Genomic DNA, 13,412 nt, shown 5'->3' with positions numbered 1-13,412 from the left:
GGGGAGTTGTGATAGGTTTCTTTTCATCTTCCTTTTCCCACTGAAATGCCCATAGGTGCCTTTATTATTCTTATTTTTGGCATGCTTTTCCAAATTCAGCTTCAACTGAGCCTTAGCTATACTGATCCCATCCTCACACACTCATGTGTAACCACTGTATTTTTCCCATGATTTGTCTCGCTGTGTATTGTCTGCCTATTACCTTCTTGCATCACATCTATTAATTTTCAATAACCTTCTGGCTTTAACTTGTTTTCAAAAAAAACCTTTTTGAACCTTTTCACCTCAGAAAATCACCTGGGAAACCCAAAATCCCCCAAATTCACCCCGAGGTCCCCCCAGGATGCCCAGCACTCACCTGGCAACTCCCAAAATTCCACAAATTCACCCCAAAATTCACGGGGGACCCCCAAATCCCAGGGCTTCACCACAAAATCCCACCTGCAACCCCCAAAATACCTCAAATCACCCCCAACACCCAGTCCCCCCAACACCTCCCAAATTCACCCCAAAATCTCTCCAATCCCCCTCCAAATCCATCCAGATACCCCAAATCCATCAAATTCACTCCAAAATACATCTGGGACTCCCAAAAATCACCAAAATTCCCCGGAAAATCCACCTGCATCCCCCCAAATTCATCCCAAAATTCTCCCATGACTCCCAAATGCTCACCTGGATACCCCAAAATTGACAGAATTCACCCCAAAATCCACCTGGCATCCCCAAAACTAACCTGAGAACTCTAAAATTCACATGTATACCCTAAAATTGACCAAATTCCCCCCCAAATTCCCCTGAGCTTCTTAGAATTCCACAAATTCCCCCTAAAATTCAACTGGGACTCCCTACATTCTACAAATTCACTCCTGTCCTGGGGTACAATGCAAAAATGTGTATTCTATCACCATCTGTTAAAATGTGCGTGGGGTGGTGTTCTTAATCTCTCTGGGAGATATCCTCTGCTGATGTATTGGGAATCCAAATCGCCCTGGGATTCTGGAAATAATTACAAACTGGCCTGAAAGTGAGAGTTTTGGATTGTCTTCAGAAGAAGAAGAGGAGCAAGTGGCACGTGCTGAGGAAGCCCCACCATATAATGAGCTATCGGAGACTGAAAGACGATATGCCCTCTTCACTGATGGTTCCTGCCGAATTGTAGGCACTAACCAGAAATGGAAAGCTGCAGTATGGAGCCCCACACGACAAGTTGCACAAGCTACCGAGGGATAAGGTGGATCGAGTCAGGTCACAGAGCTAAAAGCCGTCCAGTTGGCTTTGGATATTGCTGAACGAGAGAAGTGGCCAAGGCTTTATCTCTACACTGACTCATGGATGGTAGCTAATGCTCTGTGGGGATGGCTGGAAAGCTGGAAAAAGGCCAACTGGCAGCGCAGAGGGAAACCCATCTGGGCAGCTGAGATTTGGCAGGACATTGCTGCCTGAGTAGAGAAATTGACCATAAAGGTTTGACACGTGGATGCACATGTACCCAAAAGCCGGGCTAATGAAGAACATCACAACAACGAGCAGGTGGACTGAGCTGCCAAAGTGAAAGTATCACAGGTGGATCTAGACTGGCAGCACAAGGGAGAAGCATTCCTAGCTCGTTGGGCCCATGATGCCTCTGGTCATCAGGGGAGAGATGCAACATACCGATGGGCCCGTGACCGAGGGGTGGACCTTACCATGGACAGCATCTCACAGGTCATCCATGACTGCAGGATGGTTAGAAACCTACCCTGTGCCTCATGCCACTGCCCGGAACACCATCTTGGGCCTAGAAAAACAAGTCCTTTGGAGGCATGGTACCCCTGAGAGAATTGAATCAGACAACGGAACCCATTTCAAGAACGGCCTTATCAACACCTGGGCCAAAGAACATGGTATTGAATGGATATATCATATCCCTTACCACGCGCCAGCTGCCGGGAAAGTTGAACAGTGTAATGGATTCCTTAAGACTACTTTGAAAGCACCAGGTGGTGGAACCTTCAGAAATTGGGAAATGAACATGGCCAAAGCCACCTGGATGGTTAACACCCGAGGGTCCATCAATTGAGGCGGTCCTGCCCACTCTGAACCCCTGCACACAGTGGATGGGGACAAGGTCCCTGTGGCACACATGAAAGGTATTTTAGGAAAGACTGTTTGGATTAATCCCACCACAGGCAAAGGCAAACCAATCCGTGGGATTGTTTTTGCTCAAGGACCTGGTTGCACTTGGTGGGTAATGCAGAAAGATGGGGAAACCCGTTGTGTACTGCAAGGAGACCTAATTTTTAGTGAGAACTGTATGTAAGGTTCATTTTGTAATATATATCTGTAACAGGGTATTGGTTTGGGTATGATGTAGATGGTAATAGAATAAGGGGTGGATTATGTCCTGGGGTACAATGCAAAAATGTGTATTCTATGACCATCTGTTAAAATGTGGGAGGGGTGGTGATCCTTATCTCTGTGGGAGATATCCTCTGCTGATGTGCCATCTGATAAGATCAGGGGGATGGTCATCGTTATCTTTTCACAACCCATCCTTCCTCCAGAAGACAGATTCTGTTAATGGGCCATTAAGTCCTATTGTGTGACTGATAAGATTACATCATCCCATTGGGAGATGCTCCAGCCAGGGGGAGGAGCCAAACATTTCCTACCTAGATAAAAACTGAGATTTGGAAGACCAAGACAGTCCTTTCCACTGGATCCCACAGGAAAGTTGGACCTTTTTCCAAATCATCACTGGGCCTTTGGAGGAAAACTGCACCTTCTACAGGAGCACTGCTTCAACTCAACCACATCTGTCATCCAGGACTGCAGCCACCATTTACACAGACTGCTACCAACACCCTGACTGACAGGGTGTCAGGTTGTATTTCTGACTTTGTTGGTGTTTTTTGATCTAGAGCTGAATCATTAAAAAACCTGGTATAATGACGGACAAAGACCCTCTAACTAATTAAAGTTAGAAAGTGGTATGTTTATTCACCGGCGGCCGGCAAGGGAGTCACCTCCTAAAGGCGTGACGGCCCTGAACAAGGTTCTTTGCCATCTGTTTATTCCCCAAGATCTTAGATACAATACATATGCATAACCCCAGAACCTCCCATCCCCATCCCATATTAAAATGAGCCCATTAGTCCTTCACGCATGCACAGCTCTTCTCTTGAATTGGGTCGGTGGTCTCGAAATGGGTCAGTGGTCTCGAAGGATGAAGTCAGGAGAGTCTTCATCAGGTCTCAGTGACCCTCTGGCACGATGCAAGGCTCCGTGCTTCATGGTTAGCAGTTTACATATTTTACGTTCTTCTGTACGTAAATTTATAATAGCAGATAATTATACCAATTAGCTCTAGCCTAAGCATCTAGTAATTATTAAACTACCATTTACCTACCTAACTTACATCTTGGCCATGGAAACTACTTCTACTCTTAGCAAAAACCTTAACTTTTTAAAACCATGATTCACAGCCCTGGGTGCTTCATATACAAACTAAACGGAAAAAACCTTTATATTCATTCTCAGCAAAAAGACTTCCTATTCCTCCTTCTTTTGGACAAAACTGCCTTCACTTTCAAACTTATTCTCTTGCTCACTTGCCTGCATAATGCTTAGTCCCTGTTCTGCATGCTCATTTTCTTCACTTTTACAAGGAATCCTCACCTCATCTTCTTCTTCCTCTGCTTCTTCCATTTCCTGTGCCTAGATCACCTGTTTCTCTGTTAGATTTGTTTCTCCAGCTGATTTTTGACAACTGTCCCTATCTTGTGGCACTGCTCGCTCTAGAGAGGTGATTGTCCTGCTCTGCTCTCGGCTGGGACTGCGCTCTCTTCAAGCCCTGGGGGCAATTTTGGATGCCACATCGTCAAAAAGACCTCAGGCTATTGGAGAAATGTCCAAAGGAGGGACACAGAGATAGTGAAGAGGCTGGAGGGGAAGCCATACAAAGAGTGGCTGAAGGCATTTGGTTCAGCTGCAAAGAGGACACTGAGCTCACACCTCACTTGGGACCTCTCAGCTCCTCTCAAGGGCAGCACAGGGACAGCTATGCTCTCTGCACTCTGCGACCAGGGACAGGAGCCAAGCGAATGCCAGGAGCTGTGTCAGGGGACGATTAGGCTGGCTATCAGGGAAAGGTTTTTTTCCTCAGAGGCTGGTCAGGCACTGAATAGGTTCTCCAGGCAATGGGCACAGCCCCAAGGCTGCCAGAGATCCAGGAGCGTTTGGCCAATGCTCTCAGGGATGCAGAGGGTGGGACTGTTGGAGTGTCTGTGCAGGGCCAGGAGTTGGACTTTGACGATCCCTAGGGGTCCCTTCCGACTCAGGAAACTTTTACCATTTTCCTCCCTTTCCTCTCCTTGCATAATGCTCTCAGCTTACTGTTCCACCGTATGTTCCACTTCTGAAACCTTCGCTACTTTTTTCCAGTTCAAGCACAGTTCTACTGGTTACAATCCAAAGATATACAGATTGAAAAACAACCAAAAAGAAACACCTGTTTGGAATGTCGTGGTCTTATTTGGATCTCGAACTATGAAGTAGATTGTACCTTGCAAGTTCTAAAAGCAAAACAACAACAAAAAACACCCACCACACCGTTTTCACATAGGGATTTGCTTTCTTCTGAGAAATCCATATCCCTTCTCAAAATGGATCTATTTCAGTAAGAGGTCATCTTGAATAGATCACTTACTATCTAAAGAACCTGGAACACTCAAATCCGTAATGATAAGCCTGTTACCTTGTTGTTTTCTGTTCCAAAGGCAAATGAATTTGCTCAAGTGCCGTTTGTAACAAGGACAGAGTTGAAAGTGTGGCTCTGAGAAATGTTTTGGTTTCCCTCTCCTGTCTGTATCAAAAGCACTTTCTTCAATGGCTGAAACAATACTTGATATAGTCTGAATTTTAAAGGTCATGAAAATTTTCTCAAAAGTGAAAAATTAATATAGAAGTCAGCTTTTAAACCAACAGGAATTTTTGTTTTACCTGTTTGAAGATTTCCTTCACACTAAAATGCTGGCTGATGGATACCTAGAAGGAATCAATTCCCACAAAATGCTTCCGGGTAAGCCATTACGTCATCCATTACAGTTTGCTTCAGTGTCCCGTTCCTGTCCAATTGAAGGTCCCTGTTTAAGAGACTCAAGTACCGAGAGAAATAAAATTAAATATGACTACAGTGCCTTTAAATCTAAATCGAACTTCCTGATCAAGCTCATAAAACCTTTAGACTAAATATTGCCATTGATCTGTTTCTACTGAACACAATCATGTCCTGGCTTGTTAGAGATTAGTTCATTACAAAGAAAGAAATGCACAGAAGTTAAAATATTTCCAAAGAAGCATTTGACATCCTTCCTCTTCGATGGGGAACCATTCCAACACTGCTTACATAAGAGGTCAAATTACTGTCTTCCATGTTAGTTCTGCACTGTGCTCAGCAGAGACTTTCTGGTTTATTGGCCTTGGACTTGGACATAAAGCTGAGTCTTGATTCAAGAAAAATCAATATTCACACTTGTTTTCATTTACAAGGACATTGGCTTGGTCTCCTAAACAAAGAGAATGATGTGGAATTTATGTAGGTGTTCAGATAGGTAACATTCTCTTTCCGCAACCTGGCATTGTATTTTCACTTGGTCTGTTACCTCTGGCTTTGTTTTAACGGCTCAAATTATTAGGAAGAGTATCAAACCTCCAGCTCTAACCACAGTCCTACTGCGAGGTGTGTCAAGGTATGTGCATCTGCCCCTCATGTGCATACTGCTCTTCTAATGTGCCTCTGATCGAGCAGGTAGAAAAGACTGTTGCATTTCCTAGATGCATTGTAAATGGTACATTCCGTGACACCTTCTATGCCCTGTAGCTTGGTCCCTCTCCCCTCCTGGCCATACAGGGCTGGCTGGGATCCAATTTCTCCCCGCCCCCCTTTTCAGATCCGAGAAAAGATCTGTACCCCCTCACCTCTGTATCTTTTTCTCTTGCTCCCACTTTTTCTCTCGACCCACGAGAAATAAGCCCTGTAACTTCATCAGGGAATAGAGCCTCTTTTGTTATCTTATTTAGGTCCGTGAGGCAAGGGCCCCGGGAGCCATCACCCTAACACCTGAGCTAGACCGGAGGAAGGGTGAAGAACCCCATTTTAGGGCCGAGAAAATGCCTCATTTGGCGCCCAACGTGAATGGTCTCTACAGATCATCCCACGTTCGGCTGTGACTCCTATTTTCGGGATTCAAGAAGCCTTGGAGCTGATAAACTAGCTGAAATTTCTTTCAGCTGCATTTTGTGCAGTTCGAGGACTTTTAAGCAGAAACCGGGAGCCTGTCAGAAGCCCAGGCAGGTCGGTTCTGGTCGTAAACCCACTACAGTTACTCAGACGCCTCTGCCTGCAAGAAAAAAAAAGGTGAGTGGAAGCCTCCTTTTGCAGAGGGTGGGTTCCTGGGGGTCCGCGGGGGGGTCTCACCGGTGGCATTTGACCCGCGCGGCGCCATCCTCGGGGAGAGACATGGCTCGGGCGTGTGAGAGGCGTGCGGGTGGCTCGGTGTGCCCGCAGCCACGTGGTGTGGCGTGCGGACTGGGGGGGAATGGACGCAATCACCCAGGCACGGCGGCAGGCAGGCAGCTTTGATCTGTTTCAAAGTAGCGGCACGGGGTTTTTTTGCGGTGTTTTGGGGGGTTTTGCAGCGGAGTTGGCCCGTACAGCGGCGCCCGTGCCAAGCCGGTTTTACCGACAGAAACGGCAAAATTAACATCGGCGCCACAGCCAGTCAAGACCGAAAACCATGGTGTACCTGGCACGTTTTAACAACTAACTCTCTTCCTGTATTTTTCACTGTAGTGGGGTAGATATAGTGGCAAATTGCTAAACATAATGGGCTTACAGCAATCTGCCTTACAAAAGAGTATAAGAAACCAACTAAGGGAAATATTAAGTTCAGGAAATGTTTTAATATCTAAGAAAAAGTTAGCCCGTTTTTCCAGCTGGCTGTCTGTTGAAAAATCTGACCTTGAATTGCAAAATATAAATTCGATTTCATTTTGGGATGAAATAGAGGATTTATTAACTTTCAAAGTCGAAAATGGAGATAAAACAGCTTCTGTAATCCTCCCGATTTTCTTACAAATTCGGAAACTTTTAATTCAGACAGACAACAATAGACAGCAGCAGCAAAACGGTTCAGACTCACCTTCCCTTTCTTGAAAACCCTATAACCCAGACCTGGAGGGGACCCACGGGTCTCCCTGGGGGGTGCAGGGTGCCCAGCACGGCTGTGGCTGCTCTGAGTCCCTGGGTCCTCCCCGGTATCCCGGTTCTGATAATTTTTTGAAAATTGTCAGCACTCCTTCCTTGTTCCCTTCCCCTCTGGGCAAGAGCCACGTGGCTACACCTGAAGGTGTCGGGGTCCCAGATAGCTCTGGCCATGCGATACAGCCCGTAGGGGGGGGTCCCATATGGTGGCAGCCACGTGTCTCCTCCTTCATCCTGCAACCCCCTTCACCCTCCGGTCCCTGCCCCTAAGCCTGTCCCCTCCAATAAACCATCCCTGCCCTCGGCTCCACTGCCCCCTCCCCCCTCCAAGACCCAGCCCTGCACGGCACCCAGTTACCCCGCCCACAGGTGTTGCAACCCTGGATCCCACCACCCCTCCCCCGCTCCGGTTACACATTCCTTCCCTGCAAGCTGCTGTGGGGTGGGGGAGGGCAGTGGAGCCCCTGCTGAGTTCAGTGCCGGTAAGGGTGAGTGTGGGGAGGGATCAGCTCACAGCCCCTGTGGGACGGATGGTGTTCCCGTGGTGGGCGGGGGGGGGCGGGGCAGCCCCCCGGTCCAGTGGGGGGGGGTTGCCCAGCCCTGAAATTCAACACCAGGAAAAAGAGTATATAAAATCAGTTGCTCCTGTAGCCTATCTTGGTAAGAGGAATGGTAGAAGAAGTTATCAACCTTTATCCTATCAAGATAAAAAAGGAAATTTGTAAATTACAGATACAATTTGGTTAAAATAGTGAAATCTTTAAAGGCATGATGAGAGCCACCTTTGACTCAAACGAACTGGTTCCATATGATATCACAGAGCTTTTCCGATGTTTGTTAACTCCTTCAGAATATGATGTATGGGAATGCCTGTGGAAAAGATCTTTGAAAGTGCTTTTACTAGAGCTTTTAAAAAGCTCAGATGATGCAAAAGATGCTGATAATAATGACATAACATATGAACACCTATGTGGGGAAAAGGATTGCCATTGCCCCGAAAGCCAAACCAGAGTACTATCCAAGTCTGTCCCAGATAAAATCTGCAATGTTGCAGAAAAGGCTTTTAATCAATTACCAACAGTAGATACTAAAGGCAGTTATGTTAACATTAAACAGTTTGCTTCTGAGAATATCTTACAGTTTGTGGACCGCCTTCGTACGCAAGTGGAAAGACAGGTGTTGGATCCAGTGGTACAAGCTGAATTAATTAAAGAAATGGCTCAGAGGAATGCTAATGAAACCTGCCGTAGGGTTATTCTTGGCCTTCCCCTCGAGCCAGCACCTAGCTTAGCACAGATGATAGAAGCCTGCGCCAGGAAAGCAGAACTGCACAGTGGACACGAGAGAAATCCAGGACTGGTACAACCAAAGACCATGGTAGCTGAAACACCAGAAGCCAAGAAGCAACCAATGTCACCAGAACAGCTGCAGCACATCATCTGCTTCCAGTGCAAGCAGCCAGGACACTTTGCCAGAGACTGTCCACACAACCAGAAACAGAAGAAGACCAACAAACAAAAAAACTAGCTTTACAGTGCGTACCCATCATTAACACAATAGCACCCTCGGCTATAAATGCGGCGGGCTCCACACTCGCAAAGGACTCTCTCTTAATAAACAAAAAGGGGGAGGATGGGAGAGAGGGTGTGGGGATGCATGGCAATCAAAATATTAAATGTTAAATTAACAAGGTTTGGAAGCCACTAGGCCGTTTTAGGCTTGTGACTACCAAAGGTTTTCATTTCAGGTCACCTGATTGGACAGTCAATACAGTGGACTTACCTAACAGTACACAGGACATGACGTTAAACCACATGAAACTGGACAGTGAGTACTTTCTTGTCGGGGACAAAGCACACACACCCCCAGAGACTGAGGTAGCTCCCATGACCATCAAGGGAAGCACAACTGGCCTCATTCTCCTGGCACGATGTCCTCTACCACCATATTACCCGGTTGAGGGATAAATGCTTGCCCAGGCCATTCCTGTTCCACAGGAGGTCCCAGTAGATGGAAAATCACCTGAAGTCTACTGGGCAGAAGGGGTGGGTGAGGACAAACCTTCTCTGGCATGCAACCTAACCCGTGGATCAGATCACCTCCATGTGGACGGGTACTGGACACAGGTGCTGATGTGACTATCATACCTGAAAGGATGTGGCCGTCACATTGGGAACTTCAGCCTGTGGCAGGCAGAATCCAAGGTGTAGGAGGAGTAAAATTGGCAAAAATATCAAAAAGCATCGTACAAATTGAGTGGCCGGATGGAAAATTGGCTAGCATCCGTCCATTTGTTACAGACTATAAATGCCCTCTATGGGGGAGAGACACCAGGTCCCAGTGGGGGGTAAAATTGATTATTCCTAAGACTCCTCGGGATTATTAGAGGCGGCCACTGTACAGCGCCCTACCCAAAAATGGAAATGGCTAGATGATACCCCAAAGTGGGTAGCACAGTGGCTGATGAGTAAGAAAAAGCTCAGGGCGCTTGAGGAGCTTGTGGAGGAGCAATTGGCTAAAGGCCACATGGAGGAGACCACAAGTGCGCGGAATTTTCCGGTTTTTGTGATAAAGAAACCGGGGAAGGACCAGTGGAGGCTGCTCCACGACCTCCGGGAAATAAACAAAGTAATTGAGGACATGGGGTCTCTCCAACCTGGAATGCCTTCTCCAACGATGCTTCCTAGAGATTGGCAATTGGCTCTTCTAGACATCAAGGACTGTTTCTTCCACATTCCCCTACATCCAGAGGATGCCCCACGGTTTGCCTTCTCGGTTCCTACCATCAATCGAGAAGCCCCAATGAAGCGCTACCACTGGAAGGTTTTGCCCCAGGGATTAAAATGTAGTCCCTCCATCTGCCAGTGCCATGTGGCCTCATTGCTGTCCCAGGTGTGTGCCCAGAGAGGGGAGGCCTTCATCCTTCATTACATGGATGATGTGCTTGTGTGTGCCCCCGATAATTCTCTACTCCAAGACACACTTGACCTAGTGGTTAAAGTTTTAACCTCTGCTGGATTTGAATTGCAGGAGGACAAAGTCCAAAGGATGCCACCTTGGAAGTACCTGGGCTTGGAAATTACTGCACAGACCATGGATCCGCAGAAATTGGAAATTAATTGTAATCCAAAAACCTTAGCAGATCTCCATTCCCTTTGTGGGTCATTGAATTGGGTTAGGCCCTGGCTAGGCCTCACTAATGAGAACCTAGAACCTCTCTTCAATTTATTGAAGGGGGAGAGAGAGCTGCTTTCTCCCAGGGAACTGACCCCAGAGGCAAAGACTTCAATCAAAAAGGTTCAAAAGACTTTAGGAGAGAGGCAAGCTCACCGTTACCAGCCCGAGCTGCCCTTCAAATTCATTGACCTAGGAAAACTGCCACACTTACACGGGTTAATATTCCAATGGATCCAGGGGCAGAGAGAGTCACTCTTAATCACAGAGTGGGTCTTCCTCTCCCACCAAAGATCCAAAACTATCACTAAGCCACAAGTGTTAATAGCTCAGCTGATTCAGAAAGCAAGGATGAGACTGTATGAACTAGCTGGTTGTGACTTCACATGTATTCACCTCCCTGTTAAACTGTCTGAGGAGAGAAGGAACTCTCCTGAAAGATTGACTAAAGAGATGTTTGAGCACTTGCTCCAGAGCAATGCCAGTCTCCAATTAGCCCTGGACAGCTACAGAGGACAAATATCAGTCCATGCCCCGTCTCACAAGCTGTTTAATGAGGAATTCCACCTCATTCCTCGTGAGAAGAGGAGTCGGAGACCACTCAAAGCTCTCACAGTGTTCACGGATGCATCCGGGGCGTCCCACAAGTCGGTGATGACTTGGAGAAATCCTCAGACTCAGCACTGGGAAGCTGATGTTGAGTTTGTGGAAGGATCACCCCAGGTAGCTGAACTGGCAGCAGTCGTGACAGCCTTTGAGAAGTTCTCAGAGCCAATCAACTTGGTAACAGACTCAGCCTATGTAGCAGCGATAGTGTCTAGGGCGGAGCAGGCAGTGCTCAGAGACATCGAGAATGAGCAGCTTTTCAGGTTGCTTTCCAAACTAATTTATTTGATTTCTCATAGAGAACACCCGTTCTATGTGATGCATGTGAGATCACACACAGATTTGCCAGGCAAAATTGCAGAAGGGAACCATCAGGCAGACTCCCTTGCAACCCCACCAGAACAAGCGACCCCAGAAGAACAAGCACGCCTTCCTGACATCTTCCAACAGGCAAAGCTGAGCCACCAGCAGTATCACCAGAATACACCAGGTCTAATGCGTCAGTTCCAGCTAACTCGGAGTCAGGCTCTAGCCATTGTGGCCACCTGTCCCAACTGTCAGCTCCAGACCATGCCCTCAATGGGCATGGGGGTAAACCCCCGAGGTCTTGGCAGTTGTGAGGTATGGCAGACAGACATCACACACATTCCTAGTTTCGTTCGCCTCAAATATGTGCATGTTAGCATTGACACATATTCAAGCGCAGTCTATGCCTCTGCCCACGCAGGAGAAAGGGCAATGCACGCCAAACAACACCTAGTGCAAGCCTTTTCAGTATTGGGGATCCCTAGGGAAATGATAACTGATCCGGGGGCAGCGTATAAGTCCAAGGAGTTCCTAGAATTCCTCCAGCAGTGGGGAGTGGAACATAAAACTGGCACCTCCCACTCCCCCACAGGCCAAGGTGTAGTAGAGAGAGCCAATCACAAGCTCAAGCAGGTTTTGGCTAAACAGAGCAGTTCTACTGCATGGATGTCTCCGCAGCAGAAGCTCTGCAAAGCCATGTTTACTATCAATTTCCTGAATTGTTCATTTGAGAACATGAGTCCACCTGTGGTACGTCACTTTAACAGTGGTAAACAGTTCAAGTTATCCCAACATCCTCCAGTTTTGATTAGGGACCCAGAAACCGGGGAAATCAAAGGTCCCTATGAGCTCGTTACCTGGGGACGTGGCTATGCGTGCGTATCCACTCCCTCAGGGCCTCGGTGGATTCCCCAAAAGTGGGTGAAACCGTATGTCCCCAAACATCCTGCTCCAACTGAGGGGAACGAGGAGCAGGTGGCTGTGGCTTCAAAAAGAAGACGCTGCCGGAAAAAAAGAAAAAGAAATCCTCCTAAAGGATGACATTCTGGCAGATAGAGACTTTTAACAGGTTTTATAATGTTTGTCTTTCCTTTTAGAGAAAAGCTTCTCTTCTCTCAGTCCTGTGATGAACCCCATCCAAGCTGTCTTCCTGTTAACACTGAACAGTCTGGCAACTGCATGTATGGTTCCTCAACCACGTCAGAACCATTGGGTGACCCTGGCACAGAGGCTCCAACAAGAACACATATGTCTGTCCACAGCAGCAACAGCAAACCCTATGTCCACCTGCCTGGTAGGAATCCCATTGAAGGCTGGAGAATATTCAGCCAGTTTTGAAACACAAATGTCCAATGAAATTCCTGAGTCACACACCATTTCATCACTCAAAAATCATAGGCAGCAAGCTGGAGTAAGTAAAAACCCCATAGAGGAGTTGCTGCCAAGTTTGCCCAAAGCAGTTCAGGAACCCCAAGAATTAGAGCTGTTAGGTTCCTACCCAGCACAATATTGCATTCACTTTAGGATCTTCCCAAAACCTTCTAGCATAAAAGAATTCCACAACATAATGCAATATTGTGGGGAATTCACTGCCAAAAGATGGTGCAATACTATAAGCCATATTGCAGCTGATCCCCCAACTTATTCAAGCCCCAAAAGCCTCCCAAAGGGATTGTTATTAATTTGTGGGGACCGGGTGTGGGCAGGGATCCCTTCTCGGCTCTTAGGAGGGCCATGCACCTTCGGTCGGTTGTCCCTGTTGGCACCCATCGAAACCTTAATTAAGGATTGGATGCACAAAAACAAATCAGGTAATAAAATCCAAAAAAGAAGTGCAGACAAACTGTGATTCTGAAATTTTCCATTGGGCCAAGTCAAAAAGAATTGCTGTGTCCCTGTTTCTTCCTTGGGTTGCCGCACCTAAAGCTCTAGGCGAATTGGGCCACCTAGAGTGTTGGGTAGTCAAACAGGCAAACTTAACATCCACCGCAATCAGTTCCCTCCTAGAAGACGAGGAAATTACCAGGCAGGCCACACTAAAAAACGTGCTGCTATAGATTTTCTCTTACTACTGCACGGA

This window comes from Sturnus vulgaris, chromosome W (assembly GCF_052056855.1).
Source record: "Sturnus vulgaris isolate bStuVul1 chromosome W, bStuVul1.hap1, whole genome shotgun sequence".
Taxonomy (NCBI): domain Eukaryota; kingdom Metazoa; phylum Chordata; class Aves; order Passeriformes; family Sturnidae; genus Sturnus; species Sturnus vulgaris.
This window is presented reverse-complemented; position numbering follows the sequence as displayed.